The following is a 13208-nucleotide window of genomic DNA, read 5'->3' as shown; positions in this document are numbered from 1 at the left end:
GACCTATCAGTTCATTTTTTAAATGGAGTAACATGCTATTTTAAGTTTTTTTGTATCTTTATTAGTTTTGAAGATATAAGGTTACCGAATTTACCCTTTTTTACCCCCTAAACGTTCGAATCCCTTCTTATCGGATCGTTTTGGGGAGGGAGGAACCCACAGTTAAAATTTCGTGATTCTAGCTTCAGCCGTTTGGGCTGTGCGATGATGAATCAGTCAGTCATTCAGTCAGTCAGTCTGTAACGTTACTCTTTTATACTGATCAGTCAGTCAGTCATTCAGTCAGTCAGTAACGTTACTCTTTTATATATATAGATTAGGGTGTCCAAAATTTGTTTGGAATTTTGGAACGTAGAGCCTTATTATTTATATATATAAATAGAAAACACATATCGTCACCTTAAATGAAAGCGGACGTTACTACACAACAATTCAAAATCGAGTTTTTGATTGATTGAACAATTGCCAAGAATACTCTATTATTGATTTTATAACGTATCCTGTAAAAACAATAAAAATGTAGTTACGTCCGTTTGCATTTAAGGCGACGATATATATATACTTTAAATAAACTTATTTTATTTGTACTTTTAAAAACTTACTTAAAACAAAAGTAAAGTAAAAAAAAATATTATTTCTTATCGAAAATTAATAAAAGAGATCAAAACATAACAAAAAATTCATAAAAATTAACGAAGTTTTCAAAAAAAAATCTTTTATTCGCTTGTGTTTTTTTCGATTCTTGTTGTTTGTTGCCGCGTAAAGCCTAGTACTCTGTTCATATTTGCGAAAAATTATGGTTTTTTCATGCGAAAAATTGTACATGCTGTTTGACAGCTAGCTGTTGGTTTTAATTTCGTGCGAAAGAAGTGCTGCGTATGTTATTTCATGTGGAAAAATAAGGTTGCCAGATTTATTTCACATGTTTACCACAATAAAAACAGAATACTGCTTTTGCGAAATTATTTCGCATATATTTCATTCCAAATATTTTATATGTAGTTTGACAGCATTTCGCACGAAATTTTGAACAGAGTACCTAGCTTTATATAAAAATCATGTAAAAAAGTCGCGTATTTGAAAAAATGGTTGCTAATTTGAGTTCGCGTTATATCAAATTCGCGTAAATAAAGTACCGCGTAAATGGAGGCTTACCTGTATTTTGAGAAATCTATCTATCTACAGTAGCCCAAGAAAGTCTACATACAGGAAAAATTATTATGTTACTTTAATTTAAAGCAGTTTTTTTAGTTTTTTTTATGAGATATATAATAATAAATGTCTTATGTCGATTTTAGCAAAAAAAAATTCAAATAACGCCCTAAAGTTCACCGTTATTAGAGTTATTGATTCTGAGTAAAATAACGAAAAATTTATTCTCGGTCACGCCTACTTTTGTGTGGGCGGGACTATTAAGTTTCACAATATTTTGACATTAAAGCCAAAAAAAAAACAAAAAAAAAATTTCGTTATTTGACTCAGAATCAAAAAATTTAATAACGGTGAAATTTTGGAAGTGATAGGAAATGTTGCTAAACGCGACTTAAGTGATGTTGTTTTAATTTTTTTTAGTGTGAATTTATTTTTTTAACACATATATTTCACTACTTTTAACTTACAAATACAGCTTTCAACGAAAGAAATTTAATTTGAATTCCTGTATGTAGACTTTATTGGGCTACTGTATATAAATAAAAATCAAATGTCGTTCGTTGGTAATTGCATCAGTAGAGAACGGCTATATCTATTTGGCTAATTTTTTGTTTAAATGATCATAGTAATCCAATTTAAGTTTTTACTGAAAGAAGAATTCACCATGCCAATTTTTTTTCGATATATCTAAAATCGCAGGACGCCTGGACCGATTTAACTAATTTTTTTTTAAAATTGTCCCCGTCCACTAATACGCCCACTTATTAAATACATCTGCAAAATACATCGGTCTGTGATCAATCATATTTCAGAGCAAAATTCGATTACTTATATATAAAAACTCACAATAGCTTAAATCGATAATAACCCGGCCAATAAGCGTTTAATCAAGAAAAGGAGCTCGATCTGTGATCACACATATTTCTTAACAATAATCGAATTTTTATATAAAAACTCAAAATATCTAAATTCGCTAATAACTTGGCCAATAAGCGTTTAATCAAGAAAAAGAGCTCGATATGTGACTCAAAATATGTACATTGATTTACATGTATTCTGTTGTTGCAAGACTTAGGTTTTTGACAACAAACTTAGGTTCTTTGCCTCTCAGTTGCGCTTCTATGTATATTTTATTCTATGTCCTATATGTATAAAAAGATCATTCAATAATACGTTTTTTTTTCTTTTTAACTATTTTTACCCTTTTTAAACCGCTTCTCACAAATTCACAAATCGAACACAAGCATTTTTTAACTAGAACAGGACAACGTCTGTCGAGTCAGCTAGTATTAAAATAAACGCTTATTTTTACTTAAAATATATCCATATTTACTTGCATATCAGTTTTTGTCTTCTTAGGATACCGTTAACCTATAGCAGGTATAGCCAAAAAAAAAAAAATTTTTTGGCCATATTTTGCCAAATGAGCCGAATTTCCTTATTGTTATATATTTTAAGTAAAACCTATTCAGAATATTATAGTCCATGCAATTAAATATATTGTCTGAAAGTTTCACAAAAATCGAAAAACGTCAAACCTTAAATCGATAACGTCAAAGGTCAAATTTTTCAATATTTCGAATTTCTCATGGAAAAATAGCGAAATGTTATATATTTTTGGGCCGATTTTGATGAAACTTAAGAAAAATATAACATGATGTCTAGTATTTACAAAAACTGTAGAAAAATTAAAATTAACCCATAATAGCACTTGGGGTTAAAATGACCCCAAATTTCTAAAACCATTAAAAAATAGTCAATTTCAATAGTGCTGATGAAAATTTGATTTTTATAGGAAACAAACTTTAAAATATTGTATTGTGTATTGGAAAATAGTACATATTGCCACATTTTTGTTCAATTTTGACTCCACATTTTTCAAAAGGCAAAATATTGTATTTATACCTGATTTTTCTTTTAAAAACGTAATTAATATTTCATTGAGGATTTTTGAATAATAAAATTGATTTTAAGCCTTTAGTATACTTTTGATTTATTAAATTTAAAATATATTAGGGGTTAATTTTAATTTTTGTGCTGTTATTATGAATACAATACATCATGTTATATTTTTCTTAAGTTTCATCAAAATCGGCCCAAAAATATATAACATTACGCTATCTTTCCATTAGAAATACCAAATATTGAAAAAATGTACCTTTGACCTTCACGATTTAAGGGTTAGCGTTTTCCGATATTAGTAAAACTTTCAAACTATATTTAAAATTACCTGGAATATAATATTCTGAATAGCTTTTACTTAAAAATCATAACTGTAAGGAAATTCGGCTCATTCGCCAAAATATGGCCAAAAATTTGTTTTTCTCGAAAATCGCAAAATTTAAATCGCAGTTACGGAAAAACTATAGGAGGTATTGGCATACTTTTTCATATTTTCATTCCCTATTATGTTCTCAATAAATCCCATGTGATGATTAAAAAATTCTGATATTTGTTTAACAAAATTTTAAAAAATTTGAAAATGGACTTTTGAAACTGCCGTTAAAAAAATATTTTTTTTTTGGTTATACCTGCGAATAGGTTAACGGTATCCCCCGAATACAAAAACTAATATACATGTAAATATGGATATACTTTAGGTAAAAATGTGCTTTTATTTTAATATTTCTCAAAATATGTTAATTTTGTTCCTACATTTCTTGTTCTAGTGGCGTGAGACACGTTAATGGCTTGGCGATTTTTTAATAATTTTAAAAATTTTTAACCAATTTTTGTTTTTTATATCTTATTAGAACGACAATTACGTACACATTTCGATTATTTAAAATTAAATTGCAAAAGTAATTATTTAATGGCAACATTTTTACAAAAACTGAAAAAAATGCATTTTTCCCCTTGTAAATGCACCTCAACACTAAATCGCAAGTCTGCACGAGTTGCAATCATGATATAAAGACAAAATTTCTTATTTAACTATAGTTTATAAATAGAGGGTATGCGAACCATAAATAGAGGGTATGCGAACCAAAATTCCAAACAGAAAAACATTTGGGACACTCTAATATGTATGTATGTATTTATTTTAAATTCTTACTGATTAAAACTTTTGGAATTTGTTCCATAGAATAAGCTTCGTATGTGCCATCTATTCTATTTAATGCTCGTACAATAATTTTACAGACTAATTAGGGAATGAAATCTGTAATGTGTTGTGTTTAGTGAGAAATAATAAAAACCAAAACAACAACAATCCCCAAATAAAATAAAATTCTTTAGATATTTTTCTCATTAATACATAATACGAGTACGAGCAGTATAAATGAAGTGCAGACAAAACTCGGAAAAGCTTTTGTTTTCACAAAATACTCATTCATATTCGTACATTTTCAAAAACATGCTGTACAGTAGTTTAGAAACATTCGGTAGCTTCACTAACATTTCAAATAGCTGAGATATTTCAGAGTTTATGCGTATTTACATGGGCTCGTAGTTGGAATAGGCTCTAGTGGTCGCACCCCTCGAACCTACAACATCAAATGTATCTAAAGGTTTCTAAATAAAGAACATATTATAAAAAATATTTATTTTGGACCTAGGCCCTATATGTTATTTAAATACACCAAAACTTAATAAAATATCACATGGTAATAAAATCAGAGGATTGATAACAATAGCAAAGGTTTTATCAAAGGTTTTCATACCCAATTTTTCATCCTAAACTTCAAGCCAATTTGTTATTAATTGTTGAAATGCTTGTGTAAAATCTCATAATTTGTAGATTTTAAACATCAAAAAGTAATATAATACAATAGCAAAAGTTATAAATCATTTGATTAGAAGACGTTTCGATGTATAAAAGTTCCAAATTTTATTACGATAAATTAATCCGTTCGAATTTTAAAAATTTAAAAACAAAATTTAAAGTTTAAAAATATGTAAAGTTCCTAAACCACTGTGTACTGTTCGAAGAACAACAAAATAAAATAAAAAGATTCTAACTTTGTTGGGGAAAAATTAACAGGAAATAGTTGCTGCACACTTACGAAAATTACACATCTACAGGCAACTAACTATATAAAATGAAAAATGATACAAAAATAACACTTGAGACCATTGAAGTATAAAAGTTTTTAATTAGTGACAACAATAATATAAAGGTTCAGCATAAATGGATGGATGTATCTTTAGATATACATTGTCATGTCATCGTAATGACAATAAGACCTTTTAGAATTACTCTACAGAAATGCACTTGATTTTACCAGCTCTAATTAAAATAAAAAAATACTCACTTGTATGAGTAATCTCCTAAATAGCCTTTAATCATTTTGATTTATTGTGTTTCCAACAAATTCTAATATTGACAACAGACAGACGCCTTCACATTGCACTAATTCTGCAGAAGCTCGCGTTACCATTTCACAATGAGCGGTTAAGGTTTATATAAATGAGTCAGTCAGTCAGTCATTCAGTAAGTTTTACAATATTCATTTGCGACCTTTTTAATTGTAAAGGGTATTTCAGTAAGTGCTTCATATCTTTAAATGTCTATTGATGCCATTATGTATGAAATATAACATCGTGCAATTGTCCGTCGCGACTCTGGCTCATAAATCAGGCTGAATTTGAACGATAGCTTTGAGGAACGATGGAGTTTGTGGCTTATTCGTATAGACCAGTGAATTAAGAAAACTCCACAAGAAAAAGTCTAACGGGGTCAAATCGCACGATCTCGGTGACCAGTTCACATCCACGTAAGATCACCATGCCCTCAAATCGCTTGCGCAGAATATCCAATGCGGCATGATCGGGTAACGTCCGATGCCTTGTGGAAAAATTGTGTTTCCTCCCGTTTTATATTTGGTTACAAAATAAAGCAAGTAAGTGAAGTTTTTGCTGGGAATATTTGCAACAACAGTAGTTGTAAACAAAAACAAAATCACAACATACCCATGAACATTACCTAGAAAATACACTTACTGGAATATGTATATTTTAATAGCAGTGCTCTAAATATAAAGATTTAAGGGTACTAATTCCAAGTGCTTACCCACATTAGACTGCCAAACAAATTTCAAGAAAATGTCCTCAAACTTCAAAACCAACAAGTTCAAGCGACATTTCACACTCTTTCTGTCTATTAATATCTTTAACTGGCCCTCTACTGCTATAATGTTACATGTCACTGTAGAATGCAGCATCGACGAGTGTATGGATGTGTATTTGGATGGCTCAAATTTTAGGGGGCCGAATAAATGTACAAAGGCGCATCACTATTCTTGATCTATGGGTCATTCCCAGCAACTTTGCTGAATAAACCATAGTTGAAAAATTATTTTTGGGCCCCCAGATTTCATTAGGAGAAAGTCAAATATTCATAAATTTTCACTACAATTTCGTAAATTTTCCCCAAAAAGACAATAGAATAAAAATAAATATTCTAAAGTGACCTCCGGCGTCACTCAAAAATAAAACCCCCACATGATTTCTTCTGCAAAGTTTCTAGAAATGACCTATTGAACAGGAATGCGCCTTTGTCGCACAAAAATTTAACCTCCCTAATGTGTATGTATTAGAAAGTACGATATTCACACACATTCATAGAGGAAAAACAAACATTTTTCTAAATTCAGGTTGCTTTTTACCTTTGACTATGTGAGTGTGTGTGTCAGTGAATGTTTGTATGTGGTTTTATATTTGTTTTTTACGTTCTGTTGGCATGCTGACATAGAAAACACTCTTTTCCAATTAGCGTTTACTTAGAAAATGTCAACATATGTTAATATGGGCAACAAAAAACCTTCCACATTTTGGTTTTTTAGCTTTTTTCCTTTCTAAATATCAGAGCTATAAATGAATCATTCTTTTTTGATTTTAATTCATTATGAATTAGCTAAATTTTCAATTAATTCATTGAATTGAAAAAAATAATTGAATGAACAATTTGAATCAATTCAAACGAATTAGGCATAAATGAATTTCAATTCAAATAAATTTGTAAAAATCAGTTGCAATTCATTTACAATTCATTTGAATTGAATTGATTTTAAATCAAATCGACAAACTTTTTGTTATATTTATTTCAAAAAAATAAAACTATCTTCCACAATTAATCAAAAATCAGGAAAAACAACAATGTACATACACAGAAAAAAGAAATTCATAATTGGAATGAATTTTGTACTAAATATTATTAATCGAACATGACTTTTTTCCCAACCTTTTTCATTCAGATTAGGAACATGTTCATAAATATTATTAACTGGCTGACCCGACAGACGTTGTCCTGTCCTAGTTAAAAGAAGGCTTGTGTTCGATTTGTGAGAAGCGGTTTGAAAAGGGTAAAAATAGTTAAAAACAAAGAAAAAAAACGTATTATTGAATTATAATTTTTATTCATACACACAAAAAATTCTATAGGTTACATTGCCTAAAAATATAGTATAAATTCAACTAAGAGCAAGGGTAGAATGGCATTTACAAAGTTATTTAGTAAATATGCCTAAAATTTTAGTTGATTTCCTTGTTCGAATAATCAACAAAAATTTTTGTTAAACTAGCTTATAAACTTTTCAAAATTATAAATGATAGCAAAGCTAATTTATACTTTTATTTTAGGTAAATTTTGATTGCAACTGACTAATACTGGAGCAGATCCAGATATAGAGATGGACATTCCACATAGTACCATTTACATTCATAGGGTTGGATATGAATTATTATCTAAATAATTAAAATAATTTATTAGAAAAACAGCGGTTGGTTTATAGCGATGTTGAAGAAGATGGAAAGACGAAAAATATTCAAAAGGATACTGATTACAAAGCATCCACACAACATAATATGTTACAAAACTTGCATTGATTTATTTTGTGATTTGCATAAAATAAAATTTGTGTTATAAAGTTAATATGTTAATGTAAATATGAATATTTATGTAATTAATTACCTTAAGAAATCTATACAAACAGGATTAATATATTTTGCTGAAAATATATGTAATTTGTACAAACCTCTTTTCTTCATAAATGTTTTTAAAATGACAATATGTTGAAAAACAATACACACAAAATATTCGAAGAAGATTAAAATGTATTGTGTAAATTAACTATTGGCATAGGTAATATAACTTATTTATTTAGTTTCATATAAAAATAATTTAACTATGGCAGCTAAGGTAATATTACCTCGAATATTTTTTTGTGTGTAGAAACGCTACTTAGAGACAAAGAACCTAATTTTGTTGTCAAAAACCTAAGTCTTGCAACAACAGAATACATCAATGTACATATTTCGAGATTTTATATAATTAATCGAATTTTGGTCTGAAAAATGAGTGATCACAGATCTAGATCCTTTTCTTGATTAAACGCTTATTGGCCAAGTTATTAGCGAATTTAGATATTTTGAATTTTTATATAAAAAATCGAATTTTGGTCAGAAATATGAGTGATCACAGACCGATGTATTTTGCAGATGTATTTAATAAGTGGGCGTATTAGTGGACGGGGACAATTTTTATTTATGTAAAAATTTTTGCGGACTATGTATTGCGAACATTAAAAAAAAATTAGTTAAATCGGTCCAGACGTCTTGCGATTTTAGATATATCGAAAAAAAAATTGGCGTGGTCAATTCTTCTTTCAGCAAAAACTTAAATTGGATTACTATGATCATTTAAACAAAAATTTAGCCAAATCGATGTAGCCGTTTTCCGATTTTTGATAAATAGAAAAAAGTGGGCGTAAAAGTGGGTGTGGTCAATTTTTCATTCCGTAAAAACCTAAGTTGTGCTATGACCAACATTTAAAAAAAAATTGTCTAATCGGTCCGGCCGTTCTCTACTGATGCAATTTCCAACGGTGATTTTTATTTATATGTATATGTATGTATGTAGATTTGTATGTACATGACGCAATTTTTAAAATTTTTGCTTTTTTTACATGACTTTAATAATATTTTATAATAAATTTCATTATAATTGCATTGTGTAATGAACTAGTTCAAAGATGTTTGCATTATAGCCATATATTGGCCAATATTTCATGATGAATCAACAATATCTGAAATTTTAAAAATATCATTAAACATGATGAAACATTCATAAAAATAAAGCAAATAAAAAAATTTCCAAGGAAATTTTCAAACATTTTTGAACAACATAAAAATATGCATACATATGTATGGAAATGAAATTGAAATTATATTTTCCAAGCCTTCTAAATTTTGTTTGAAAACATAAAATATGAGAAAAATCATAATATTTATGTTGAAACTTTTTTCTGTGTATGTAGTTCAAACCAAAATTATGTTTCATAAATATGCTAAACATAATATGCATAATATATTATATATATGCATATTAAATGAGCTACATATAATAGGAATTAATTGCATCAACTAATTAAAATAAGGCTAATTAGATTTAATTAGAATGCATCAATTACCTTAAACAACAATAGCTTGGAAATGAATTGCTAATTCTTTCTTCTAATTCATTTGAAATAATTCAAAATCAATTCAATTCATTTGAATTGGAAGCGAATTGCAATTCATTTTTACCAAATTTATTTGGATTGACTCAAATTTCATTGAATTAATTTTTTTGTGTGAATGATTCGCGAATTAATTCAAAAATGAGCGATTCATTTACAGCTCTGATACGTACATATGTATGTAGTAGGAAAAATCCATTGCTAAAACTGAGCAACTCACAAAAATGACAACCTTTCCATTGGCTTATTTATGTACGAGTAAAACCGCACTGTAAACAAACATTTATTTTGTTTTTGTAACATTTTTTCCTACTTACTCTATATTTTTATACCCATCACCAAAAAATATGGTAGTTATATTGATTTTGTCATTCTGTTTGTAACATATCGAAATATTGGTCGTAGAACCAAAAAAGTTTATATATTCCGGGTCCTTATAAAATTCTAAGACGATTAAGCAATGCCCGTTCATCTGTCGCACGGTTTTTGGTACTGAAAATGGGCAAAATGTGGGACAACCTCCAAAGCAGTTTATATTTTCCAAAAAAAAGTTTTGCTATTTTCTACAACTATGTATATTGCAGATAATACTATTAAATTTTCTACATGTCCATTTTATGATAAAATAAAAAAGCTCTGTTGAAAATGGTTCATGATTTCCCCTAACCTCATACAAATGTCTACTCGGAATATGTGCCTATGGTTCAGAAATGCATATAGAATAAAAACGCATAAATCGATTTTCGAACCTTATCTCTTCTGAATTCAATAATATTTGAAATATATCTTTCTGGCCTAGAGAATTTTAAAAGATTTTTAGAAATTTAAATTTCGCATCATATTGCAATATTTTTTTTTTATACTACGTAGATTTTAATGTTTTTATTTTATACGATCCAGTGTTTAAAAAACTAGACTACAAGTAGCAGTAGCAACGAAAAAATACAAGTAGTCTAGTTAAAAAATTAATAAAAACTCGGAGTCAATAATTACTACTACTACTGCTACCTTCACATTTTGGTAGCAGTAGTTGTAGTAGTACTAATAAAAGAAAAATTTAAAAGTAGCAGAGTAATTTATTTTCTATTGCTACCTTAAAAAAGAAAAAGTTTTGATGTAGCAGTAATTACCCAGTATGCAAAATGATTCGAAGTTATATCGAAAATGAATAATTTTTTCGTAAAATTTTATCGATATAATGTCGAGAATGTGCGTGTTTTCCTAAGTAGAGTGCAGAGCGATAAAGAGTCGAAAATCGTTTATTATTCTGATTCTAATTTTTATCGATATACTATACCTTTTTCGGTATTAAAAATGTTCTAAAATGATTCGATTTCGATTAAATATATGAACAATTTCGTATACTTTATACCATCGAACAATTTCTTCTTGAAATAATGCATATTCAATACCTTTATTATTATCCAATAATGTTGCGTTAGATGTGTTTTCATTTTCAAATGCAATAAACTCTGCACTTATTTCTGATGTTTGCTGATTTTGAAGATTCGAATTGTCAAAAACAACATCAATAATTGGCTGAGCTTTTCTTTTAAGACGTCTTCGATCCATTTTTCGCGTTAAACTATATTTTTATGAATATGTTATTGATAGGATAAGAAATAAAATTTATTTTTCTCACAAATTGACAAAAGAATAATATGTATGTATATGAATTTGTCAATTTGTGAAAAAATAAAATTTGACATTAAAAAAAAAAATCGAACATTATTCGCCATTTCTATAAAATATTAAAATACGATATTCTTAAAAATGTAGATTGGATAGAGCATCATAATAAATTCATATTTTCGATTTTAATTCGAAATAAATTCGATAAAAAGAACTGACTCGAAATGTTGCATACTGGGTAGTTTTTTATTAATTCTGCTACTTTTAAAATTTAGTACTAATAGAAGTAGCAGTTGAGGTAGTAGAAGAAGTAGCAGTTGAAGTAGCAGCTAAGTAGCAGTTGAGGTAGCAATAAAATAAGTCAAAAATAAAAATCTTCAGCCAAAAAATTATATTATGTGTTGTTGTTGTGAATGTATATTTGTGTATGTTGGTCGTGTTGTAAACAAAAGTTCGGCTTTTTTGTTATACACACAGAAAACACGATCTTTCTGTTAGCAACACGAACATCTGAGACGAATAAAATCGAATAATTCTTTCAAACTCTCTCAAAACAAAAACAACACACAGTGTTTAATTCTGTCAATTTTGGTGTTATGACTGAAGATTTTCTTTTTTGACTACTTTTATTGCTACCTTAACTGCTGCATCATCAGCTACTTTACTGCTACCTTAAAAATTAAAACTCGATATATAGCAGTAGCAATGATTTGTATTTTTATGCTACTACTCCATTTACAATTCATGTTTTATTACTACTGCTCTGTTAAGAGTTTTATATTTTGAAGGTAGCAGTAGTTTTAAAAAAACAAGAAAACGAAAAAAGACAAATGCTACTACTACCGCTACATACACTTTTTTGAAGCAGTAGTTGTAGCAACAGTTACAAATTTGTTAGTTATCGTAGCTTTTTAAACACTGGTTATAACATAATATAAAGTTTATTATTTTACGACGAAAATATATATTTTAGGTAGAAATTTTGAGTCTTCAAAATATAGCTAACATCAGATCTGGAGGAAAATAGGGTTCGAAAAATTCAAATAAAATTCGTTTAGGCGATATTATATGAGGTTTATACGTATTAATTTAAACTAATTATTTTAAATAATTACAACTTAAAATTTGTGGAAATAATTACAAAAGTGCGAATATTTCAGGTATGGCATTAAACGAGCCTTTCAAAGGTCTTTCAGGTGATACCAATATCTCAAATGTTTCCTTTGCGAGAAATATGAATAAAAGCTTTAAAAGATTTTTATCCTTGGATCCTGCTCACCAAATATTGACGCCAGGACAAAAATATTGAGAAACGTTGTCTTAGAATGGTCTAATTGGCGAAGGGTATATCCGATTCGTCATAACCAAATATAGAACTTTTATGTGTATTTTTTTTTTAGCTTTTTCTTGATATGGGTATGAAAATATTCGTAGTATCACAAACTGTTTTCGATTGTGAGCTCATAATTAATTCAGTAATATGTAGAATTCGGTTGTCAACATGAATTGAAAAGTAAATGCTTTTTTCTCATACTTCCTTTCGTTTTATTTCTGTTTATTTCTATTAAGAATTGTCATTTGTTTTTGATATTTTCTCTAAAATTCTATTTTAGTGCGAAATGACAGAATTCTAATATGGCAGTATGGAAAAGTTAATATTAAATTATTTAGTTCTACTGATTACTGTAGTTCTTTTTTTATATTCCTCATTAATTTAAAAATGTTCGTAGAGTGTTTGTGAAATTGGATATTTTGGATGTTTTGTAATATTTGCTCTTCGGATTTTTGTATGTATATTTCATCAAAGCATATAAATTAGATTAAGGTCTTTAATATCTTGTTACAAAGTTAATTTTAAGCAGAATGTCTTAAAATTTTGTTCAGACATAAAAGATATATTGGCTGGTAGTTTAATTTCTCCGAAATTTGAAGTTTTTCCGATTTTTTATGAATATTGTCTAGACACAT

This window comes from Calliphora vicina, chromosome 5 (assembly GCF_958450345.1).
Source record: "Calliphora vicina chromosome 5, idCalVici1.1, whole genome shotgun sequence".
NCBI lineage: Eukaryota > Metazoa > Arthropoda > Insecta > Diptera > Calliphoridae > Calliphora > Calliphora vicina.
This window is presented reverse-complemented; position numbering follows the sequence as displayed.